This window comes from Chamaea fasciata, unplaced genomic scaffold, assembly GCF_029207755.1.
Source record: "Chamaea fasciata isolate MVZ Bird 193981 ecotype frontalis unplaced genomic scaffold, bChaFas1.0.hap1 SCAF_3, whole genome shotgun sequence".
Taxonomy (NCBI): Eukaryota; Metazoa; Chordata; class Aves; order Passeriformes; family Sylviidae; genus Chamaea; species Chamaea fasciata.
Genome location: NW_027094088.1, coordinates 39443929 through 39454636, shown reverse-complemented (window position 1 = coordinate 39454636; position 10708 = coordinate 39443929). Strand labels below are relative to the sequence as shown.

General features: G+C 44.7%; 1 long non-coding RNA gene across 2 annotated transcripts in view; it reads left to right on the top strand.

The window, feature by feature from the left end:
• Positions 1 to 4687: 4687 nt before the first annotated feature.
• LOC136286747 (uncharacterized) overlaps positions 4688 to 10708 on the top strand; it is a 57417-nt gene continuing 51396 nt past the window's right edge. For both annotated transcript variants that reach the window (XR_010719989.1, XR_010719988.1), the window contains exon 1: positions 4688 to 4773. This is a non-coding gene — a long non-coding RNA (uncharacterized lncRNA). The remainder of the gene's footprint in view (positions 4774 to 10708) is intronic.

The window sequence follows — 10708 nt, the reverse complement described above, 5'->3', positions numbered from 1 at the left end:
TTAAGAAAAAAAAAGTAAAGATTCTTAAGAAAAAAACTCCATGCTTGATTTTCAGTTTGTGGGGGTGGTGGGAAAGGTGAAACAAATGCACATCATCAGCTACTCTGAACCGACGGCACGCTGACCTTCCACTGAGTGGTTTCACAGATGATTCCTGCTGCCCGTCTGCTTCTGCCTGTGGGTGAAAGTTCAAACAGTTCCCATCCACCTCTCCCTGCTTTCTCCGCCCCCGTCTCTTTCTCCCTTGTTTTGGTAAATCCTTCACTGACTGGTATTCAGAGGTGGTTGCTGCATTTGGTGCTGGGTGAAAACTCTTCTCCCACAGCCACCAGTTTCTGGCTGGGGCTGGATGCAAGCCTGGCACCTGCTGTGTTATACCTCGATAACCAGATTTTTATGGGTGTTTCTGAGTCCCTGTCCCCAGTAATAAATGCCAGGCTGCTGCCTGGTACTTTCAGCTACTTCAGGAGTTTGTTATCAGCTGCTCAGCACTGCCGCGGCCCTGTGTTCAGCTGGGCACACGCATGCCACTCTTAGAGCTGACTTAGGGGAGGAGCCCAGCTCGTGTTGGGGAGGGAGCCAGCTTTATCCCTTGCCCCAGAGCTGTGCCCTAAAAGCAGACACGTCAGGGGAAGAGGATGATCAGTCTGCTGTAGAATCAGTTCGTTTGGAAATGACTTTTAAGATCACTGAGTACAACCCTTAACTATGCACAGCAAAGTCCACCACTCAACCATGTCTCTGGATGGTGACTCCATTTCCCTGGGCAGCCTGTGCAGTGAAGGGGGCCCATGAAGCAGCAGAGAGGTGCTGGGCCTAGGGCTGGAACCTGTCGCTGGGCATGGCCCTTGGCAGGCAGCCCACTGTGGATCTCTTTCCTCCACAGAGGCTTGCATGGAGGACACAGCTGCTGCCCAGCACAGGGCGCGGTGGTTTCTCAGGTTCTTGCAGACCTTGTACTGCAGAAGTGATTTCATGTCTAAGTGGACAAAAATAGTTGAGGCTATTTATTATAGGAATGAGCTATGGCTCTCTGATCTAACCTGACTGCAGCTAAAGCCTTTGGGCTGTGTAGTAGAGGAGTTCAGCCTTGCTTAATGCTGGTTTCTGATGGCTTTTTCTGGTGGGGGATTTTTTTGCCCTCCCATACTTTCCAATTAAAGAAACCAAAACCTTTCATTGAGTGCAATTTTTAGATCACTTTAAAGCAGATAGGGCATTTCAATATCTATGTACTCACACCTGAAAATGAACTTTGTGTGACCCATCTGGAGAAACTTCTCACCCATGTTCAGGGCAGCACTGCTGTGCTGTGCTCCTTCCTCAGCTGCTGCCTGGTGCAGTCCTGAGGCTGCTGCTAGAGGCAAGGAGGGGAGGCATTGATGAAGATGACATTTCCAGATGCTGAGGAAGGCTGGTGTGAGATGGCTCACCTCAAACAGCCCCCACCTGTGAGTGTGGCTCTGCTGTTTCCTTGTTCCAGCCTGACCATGACTCCTCACCACTTCTGGCTCTGCTGCACACCAGACAAACACTGGGGCTACAGATTACTGTCAGGCTGGGAGAGGTCCAAATGCCCAGGAACCAAGCTGTCACCAGATGCTCAGAACCCTTAGGAAACTTATACTGTTTGCTATCTCAGTGGGTTAATGCTTTTTATCTTTATTTTCCTCTGGGTAACAAATAATTTCTACCTGTAAAAAAATCTTTGTAAAACCCTCATCCCGGTTGTGCAAAAATTATTTGCTCTGCTTCCAAAAGCCATGTCAATACCGAGTTCCAAGCAGGAGTAAAATGAGATTTGGTTTTCCCGTGCTTGTCTCCAGCCTGACTCTCCCCCGTAGATATCAATTAGATTTATGAGTTAATACACATTAAGGCACTGCTTCACTCATGTAAATATAAATAAAATAAAAAGTAATAGAAATCAAAAGTAAAAAAACAAAAAACAAAAACAAAAACCCTCCCCAAAGACAGGTGTAAAGAAGGTGGAAGAAGAAACTTTTTTTTTTTTTTAAATGCATATAGAGACTCATTCCAGAGGTTTATGTCTATGCAGAAAGTAATTTCTTCTTTAGAGGTTCTGGCTTTAGTTGCTCCTGGATGTCTATGCCCTTGGCAACTGAGGTAGAGAAAATGAGGGAGCCAGTCTGAGTCATGTGTGGTGCAGTTCCAGTATTTCTCATAATATCTAATAGCATCTTACAGTTATTTCTGACAATGTTAAAAATTCTTTGAGAAGATAACAATCCAAATTCAGGTTCCCCCACTGTACACACCACTGTGATATCAGGGATCTGGACACTGTGGCCTTTAGAGCCCAAGATTATATGGCTGGCTACAGCAGTTACTTCTGTAAACAGAGAAGGCACAGGGCTTCTCAGGAATCTCCTCCTGGAGCTACCAGTGCTCCACATTCACAGAATTTGTCCTTCTGTCCTTTGAGTTCATCTGTACTCCCTGCTCTCCTAAGTGAACACTGCTAGTTTTATTCCTGTCTGTTAGCCAAAGTGCTGGCTTGTGTTTGTCATTTCTCAAGCCTACCTACAGTGCCAACAGGAGCAGGGGAGGTGCTGAAGTCCACTCCCAGTGATAGGTTCCCAGAGGTGGATGTTGGCTGGTCAGAACGGAGCAAACAGCAGTGTGGGGCTGCCATACATTGCATATCTCCTGTATGATCACACAACTCACTGCAATTCAAATTTCAAACCAATCAAGGCTTCCCTCCTCCTTCTCCACCTGCTTTTTTTCAATGAATGGCACAGTTACCATAATATGGTATTGAATATAATATTATAATATATAGAAATAATGTATTTCTGACATGTCTCTGAGCCTTGTCTCCCGAGGCACCATCTGAGATGGTGCCACAGATATGTGACCAGAGGACTCCTAGGGATGATAGTCTGGACCCACTGGGCAAGCAGCTTTGAAGCTTTTTCTTGCTTTTCCCACTCCTCTCCCAGTTTTGCAGCACTACAAAAGTAGGTTGCTGTTTCTTGATGCTAGTAAACTAATTAATTGCTTCAGTAACTCTGTCAGTGGCAATAATTCCTCTGTGATATGCAATTACCAGGCTTGTACCAGAGAGTTGGAAGGGGTTTCCTGAATCTAGTTCCTTAATTATAGGAAATCCCTTCACCAAGACCTTTTGGGAAAGCACCGGGGTTTATCTTAAAAACAATGGGTGACATTCTGGGGAGATTTTTGTGTGTGCCTGTGTATCTGTGGCAAATGGTGTCGCTTTTTTTTTTGACTGGCAGACTTTTGCAGCTCCCTTGCTTCTCATTGCTTAGGAGCTATCTTTTAATTGCCAGCTGAAATTTATCTGTAATAGTCTTATGACTATCTGATCTTGAGCCAAAACCTATTCCCAGTTTAAATTATTCTTCTCCCTTGGTAGTCTTTAAGCTGATATGCTTTGCTAGAAAGTAATTTCTCAGCCTCTCTTTTGGTAGGTCATATAAATCCTCTCCTTGTCTGGTAGCTTTCCCTCTCCTGCTGGCCCTCTGTCCGTGTCTGGCTCGAAGAAAGGGAGAGATGGAGTGTCTGTGGTACAAAGTGTGGGCTTGCAGAAGAGCCTGTGCAATGGCATACTACTTCCCTATTTCCACTGGAATTAGCCATTTTGATAACTTTGAAAAACACACTTTCGTTATCTAGAGTTACAACAGTGATTGACTGGTCATGGTGATCCACAATCTTCTTTAGCTATTTGCTGCTGATGAACTCCAATCTTCTTCAGAAGGAAGATTTCTTCTTCTACTTTCTTCTGTCAGAAAGTATTATTAGTCTCTTGACTGACTTTGCCCTTGTCCCAGTCAGTTTATACCACTTCCATTGCTCCCCAGTTTTCTGGCTTGTCCTGTGACAAATTTCCCTTTTGCTCTGCATTAATGACATCTCTCAACCTCACATCTCCAGGAGATTTTGTCAATGCTCTATTCACTTTTGGACTAAGACATTAATGAAAGTGCTGAAGCTCCCATTAGCTTTTCTGCCTTTGTCTCCTCATTATATCCTCTCTTCCTCAGAGAGAACAGGAGGATAATGAATGCTTGTGGAAACCCCCCCTGTATTAGCCTTAATTTCCATCATGCTCTAATGGTACAGTGACCCCACTCCTCTCTCTCTCCTCTCTTTGTGCATATGGACTGTGGCATTCTGATCCTCACTCTTGCCAGTGCCTGGGGTCTGATTTGCAGCACTTGGGTTCTCAACTTTGCTCAGTGACTTCTCTTTGCAGGGTCAGCCAAGGCCCAAGTTATGTTGGTCAGTGTAAGAAAAGCTACACAGGCAACCTGGAAAAAACCCGCTTGCTGAATGGGGAAAAGCCCAGAGAAGCCTGACAGGACATGTGGAAAGGAAATCAGAGGATTCAGCAGTTCATAGATGATATCTGCCTGTTTGTTCACACTGGCAATCCTGGATCCAATACTAGTGAGCAGGGGCTGGTGTGCAGGCTGGAGAGCCCGTGGTGCGTTACAAAAGGCCTCATGGCCCTGCAGAAACTGCCCTAGCCCAGGGAGCGGGCACACAGGTGGCACAGACCCACCTCACTGCTGGCTGGCCCCTGTGGGCTCTGAGGGGGAGCAGGCAGGTGATGCTAGTTTGGGTGGGCACAGGTGGGGATTTTGGAGGAGGTGTAGCCAGCTGTGTGGGAGGTTGATCCACTGGTGGGGACGAGAGGGAATTGCAGATATATTTGGGATGTGCAGGACAGTGATGAGTCTGCCTTTTTTTCCTCAGAATTAGCTAGCCTGGAGCTTGCAGGTAAGGTGTGGAATGTCTTGTGGGCTGGGGTTATGCTGTGGGCCTGGTGGCACTGGAAGAAATGAGCTGCTGTGGTTTGGTGAGGTCTCCTTTAGTATGTCCTGGTGGGGCAGAGCAGCTGCCTGACCATACGGCTGTGGTGGGATGGCCCAGCGAGCTGGAAGTGTTGTCCTGGGAGCTGCCCTGCAGTGCAGCCTCTGTAGCAGCAGCTGTGCCCAGCGTGGTCTTGGTACTCACTAATGTCCTTAACTAATGATTGTTTTTGTCAGGAGAGCTGCCTTTAGCTGCTGGCAAGGCCTCTCTTGCTTCTGGGGTGGAAAAATGCTTAATCTTCTGCCTTTCCTGGGGACAGGGAGGCAGTGGTGATGCTGGCTGCTGCTTGCCCTGCCAGTGCTGAGGGGGAAAGGGCAGGCCCAAAGAGGGGGGGCTGGCTGCTAGCTGGAACCTGGAGACTCTGCCAGCCTTCAAAAACACCAACTTGTCTCAGGGTCACAAAATCCTGCTGCCTCCTGGAAAAGGAGGCTCCTCTGAGAGAAGCTGAAATTGGTTGGTAACTGGTTTTGGCTCTATCTTCACTTCATGAATTACGTGTTGTTTTAAATTCCAGGTGGCTTCTGCTAGTTACCCTGCACAGTCATTGGCTCTGTTTTGCAAAAAGGTTTTGGCTTGTTGAGTTGGGTTCTGGGCACTGCACTTAACACGTGAAACTTAATTCTTGATCTATCCTTCACCTTAATACAACATTTGTAGTGGTAATTGTGAAACTTTCATAATTCTGAGAACTTCACCCATGAAAGCCCTCATTTCAATGCATTAGAAGTGGTGTCCCATGCTGTTTTCTGTGCCTAAAATACAGTCCAAAGGGGTATGGTTTCTGTGAGAGGTATTTATAATACTTGTAATCCAGGATAGTTACGTGTTCTGGCTCTCCCACTTTAACTGGATGGCTTATATAAGCTTCCATCATCTGTTCTTTGCCCAGTTGTAGGTTGAACATGGTGGGCGGGAGGGGAAAGAGAAAGTTCCACTCGCCCCAGCATCAGGTTTATGCAGTTCCCATAGTTCATTTACATCTCTGCAAAATGAAATGCAGTCTTGCTGGTGGTGCCAGGGGAAATTTCTGCCTTCTTCCCGTTCTTTTGGTTGGTACAAATGCACACTCTCAAAAACACCCCAAAAAATAGCTGCAGGCTGAATGTAGGCTTTTCTTATGCCTCTGGCAGCCAGAAAATCTGTCCCCTTTTGGTGGTGCTTCAGCTGCTGTGCAGCTGCTGGCAGGATGGTTGCAGAGCAGGAGCTGGGGATCTGTGCAGGGGGATGGGGGAAATCCAGGCTTAGGGTGAGACATGTAGGTGGAAGGGGAGCACTGAGTCAGGAAACTTGAGAAAATGAGTCCTGTTCTTGCATTTATGGAAATTTTCTTCTCTCTCTGACTGGATTATTTGTAGTGAGTGTAGAGGTCTCTTCTACAGAAAGATCATAGAGGATTGCCACACTGTCATTGGAGTTTTCATGTAGACAGTAACTTGAAATTAGTGAGAGTAAGTGTGATTACCCTAAACTGGAGTTACATTTTAGCACTCTAAAAATAACAATCAACTGTATGCTAACTTGAATATAAGGTTAGTGATACCTTCCATTCCAGTCTGAATAAAAAGAGATTAACTTTGACAACTGGACATGAGCACTTTTTCCTCTAAGTAGTGGTGAGGGTTTTTTTGTGTGGTTTTTTTGTGTTTTTTTTTTTTTTTTTTTTCCCCACTTACTAGCACATTTTTCTGTGTAAGTGAGGAATGGTACTCATCTTGAAAGCACTTGCTTCTGCAAACCATAGAGGTGTTGTTGGGGCATGCCAGGGAATTCTGCAAATATGCTGACTGCTGAAAAATGGTAGCAATTAAACAGCCCTTGAAAAATTGCCTGTCAGAAGACTGAATCTGTGTTTTTAAACTGACCAGTGAGAGCAAACAAAGCTAACTTTTAATTTTGACTTGCTTTGGTTACTGACTAAATGACAGCATTCCCTCAGCCTACTAATTTGTCAGTTTAAAGACTCCATTTCTTTGTTGAATTTCTGCTGTTTGGTAATTAAATAAGGCAAACTGCATCTGCAGAAGCTGTGTTTCAGCAGATAGCTCACACCACAACTTGGTATTCTCTTTTTCCTTGTATAAATTTGCGGTAATGAAGCTTGGCTGATGACATGCACAAAGTCCATGTTCAGAAAGGTTGCCAGTATAGTCTGTTTTGCTTTGACAGACTTGGTATTGAATGGTTGTCACTTATCCTCAGTTTTATTCCACCTCTGTGTCATGTGATTGTGGTGGTCCCAATCAAATTAAGGATTGAAATTTATCACTGAAAACTGTCATTTTCATCCTGAAACTTGAATTGCTTAATTGTACTATATTTTTTTTTTTGTTTGGTTGTCTTTTAAGAAAAATTCAAAAGCTCTGACAGATGCATTTGTCTCTGTTTTAGTTTTTGTTCTGTCCCTTTGGGCTGGGTTCTGGTGTACTGCTGCCAGTGAGATGGTCCCCATAAGCATATACGTGTGTGCTTCCAGGCTTACTCTGTTGGCTCTACTTGCAGCCTCATCCATGCTGCTGCCTGGTGGATTGCTACAGGCAAATGCTCTGGAGAAAAATCAGGGTTTGGAGAATGGACCTTGTGCAGAGACTTCCTTCTGTAGGCTCTACTACCTTGAAATGTTTGGAAACACTTTGGTCCCCCCAACCCCCTGTGATGAACTTCTGTAGGGTTCAGGGTGCCACTGCTGGCACTCAGCACATATTTGGTGCTAGAAAAATTCAGAGAGCTCTGTGATTAGGCCTCAGAAAGGAGCACTGCAGGAGGCCCATCCTTGCACTGCCACACCCAAGTGGGTGGTCATGATGCAGCCCCATCATTGTGTCTCCTGGGCTCTGTGCTGCCGACATGGCACATGTGCTCCCTGAGCCAGAGTTCTACTGGCTGCCAGGGGGTGTCAGGGTCCTGGAGTGACCACCAAAATGTCACTCTTATTTCCAGAACAAGATCAAGCAGGTCTTGCCTATGAAGAACTGGTAGTTTCTGTTCTCAGACCTCGGTTCCAGCATATCAGGGCTGCTTTAATAGGGAAAAAATGAAAAATAAGTGCTTTGTTTGTTTTGGATAGTAAAAAACACTCTTGACTGATAAATAACCTGCTGAAGCATCAGGCCTGCTCTTTGGGCTACTGTGAGCTTGAAATATCTTTTTTTCCTGCCTAATCAAAATTGTTTTGCCAGACTAAATACTAAAAATAAGAAAAATAGAAATCCAACAAAACTCCAGTCGTTCAGAGCCAATTTACTTGCCTACTCAGATCCCTTTCAGGATTTCGAAGCAGGCAAGTACTTAATTACTCTCTAAAATGCTTCTTTCCCTCCTCCATAGCCCCGTTCTTCTCTTCCCCATCCCGTAGGATGCTTTCTAGGCTCTCGGGGAGGGAGGAACAACTCTCCGAGCTGTGGCAGCCTCTTAGTGCAGACCTGTAGCAGAGGAAAAGGCTTCACTGCTGGTCTGTTATCTCCCTCTTGTGGACAGACTTACTTCTCTTTCCTTCCAATGAGCAGGCGAGATTGCAGCAGGATGTGTGGTTTGGCACAGCTCACAACTGTAAATTAATTGCTGGGCAAGCATGTTATATACTAATTACTAAAGCACACTGGGTTTCCCTTCTCTGAGGGTGTAACTTTGTAGTGTGAATCAACCTCAAATCATCCCTGTGAATAAATGCTGCTGCAAGAGAAACCATCATTACATTTACATTGGACAAAGTAGAACTGAAATTTTTAGAGCTGCCTTTCACCTTTTGGCTGTCGCTTGCTTCTTTTCTCTGTTGCTAATAAGTTACATTTTAGTGACTGAAATACTACTGATTCTTAGAGTTCTGTGTAAGATTTGGGTAACTTAACAAGGAGAAGAACAAAATTTAGTTTAAAAATGTGTATCTGAAAGCTGCAAACAGTAACTCCAGATTTGCCTGTGTTTTAGTCACCTTTGTTTGTGCTTACATATGATCAAATCCAATAAATCCATCCCTTATTTGTACACCTGCTCTGCCTCTGAGGCAGCACTGCCAGAATCACCTTGCTGAAAGTCTTGTCCTTTCTACCTTTGCTTTAATGGCATCTGTGGTTGATGTTCGTGACTATTTTAAATCTCTTTTGATTGGAGTTATGAAGAGAAGAGCTGAGCCAAGGACAAGTGATGGCATTTTGCTGGCTACCCAGTATGGGTAGCCATAAATGTCACCAAGTAGGGGCAGCTCTTGCCCTGGTTTACTGTTGAGATTTGTTCTCATATCTCTGAATAAGTCTGTTAATGAGCACAAACTTTGCACTTCAGGTAATTTACTTTAAATCAAGTGCACTTAAAATGTATCCTTTCTTTTTTGTATCTGTTGGCCTGCCTGGAATGCAAAAAGCCATGAGAGAAGAGACTGTGGACCAGTCCTTTGGGCTGGGACTCTCTAGTCTGGCACTGACCAGAAAGCAAGGGCTTTCCCTCTGGGGCTCTTCAGTGCTACCAAGAGGCTTTTCTAGTTTGGAAAGAAACGTCTTAGAAATTTTACATAAGAAAAATCATAATTAAAAAAAAATTACTAAACAAGCCTATAGGCATGGGGAGGGCAGTGTGATGGATGAGAAGAGAGCAGTCTTCAGTGAACTCAGGTCTTTGCCCTTCTCTGGCTGGTATTTTAGCTTAGAGCTCAGAACCCTTCTCTTGCAAAAAGCAAATATGTTCTCCTGGGGTGACATTACACTGACAGATGAAACCAGGAGGCAGAGATGAATCATTGCAGTTACAGTGTCCATAGTGCAGTACAGTTTTCTATTTTATTTTTCTCTGAGAGGGTATGAGGCTCCTTGCTGGTCCTGATGATGATTGTGAGTGATACAGTAGTAAGGGGACTTATGCTCTGCTGTTAGCAAATATTCCATACAGCATTTGATCCTTAAAGGCCCTTGAATGAACGTGTTCATTGTTCACTGTGTTTTAAAGCATGTTTTCTGTGTTTTGGTAGAGGGAAATACACCAGTTTACACTCAGTGCCAATACTGTATAAAGGTATATCCTGAAGCTAAGCTGACTCTTTTAAAAACTACAGATAGCTAACCAGCTAAGATCAAACACACACGTTAAAATACTTGCCTAGTAACTTTGAGCTTCATGTTGGATCAGTATGTGGTTAGTTTAAAAGCTGCTTCTCTTGGAACTGGCTCAGGTTTTCCAAAGGAGCACCTTACAGAGGAGTAAATCTTTTGGGGAGTCTGGAATCTGATTATCTAATGTTGTCTTTGTTAATGCTTTTGTTTACTATTCAGAGAAGGAATAGCTTCTTTACTGTAAAAACCTGCCATAGGTAGAAATTTGTGACCTAGGATAAATGGGAGATTATTTGAGCTGAAGGGTACTAGCAGTATTTGGTGGTTGGGCAATGAATGCACCTGAAAAGCCTGTATCAATATTGTTTCCTTCCTTTAGTGACATTTCCTCTGAAACCAAAGCAGATACTGTCTAAAAAAAGCCAGCAGTGCTTTCTGATTCATGCTTTCCCTGCAGTGTAGCTGCTGTTATGCCTGGGGTGTTTCTCCAGCTTTCTGGGCTTTAGCTGTTGTCAGCTCTCAAAGCTTCTTGGGAACAAACCCTCAACCCTTAGCACTGGTTTTTGGATAAGAAGAGATTGGAACATGAATCGGTGCTCTGTGGGAGCCACAGAGGGCTCTGGCTTAGGATCAAGTCCTTGACAGCACACTGTCACATCGACCTTCTGCTAGGAGAAAAGGGCATTGGGGATAAACTCCTGACACCTGTCTAGGGAGTCAGGTTGCCTAGAGACCCTGACATCTGCCTGCTAAGGGGTATTCAGTGCTCCCCTGGGCTGGGTGGATGGTCTGTAGTGCTGACC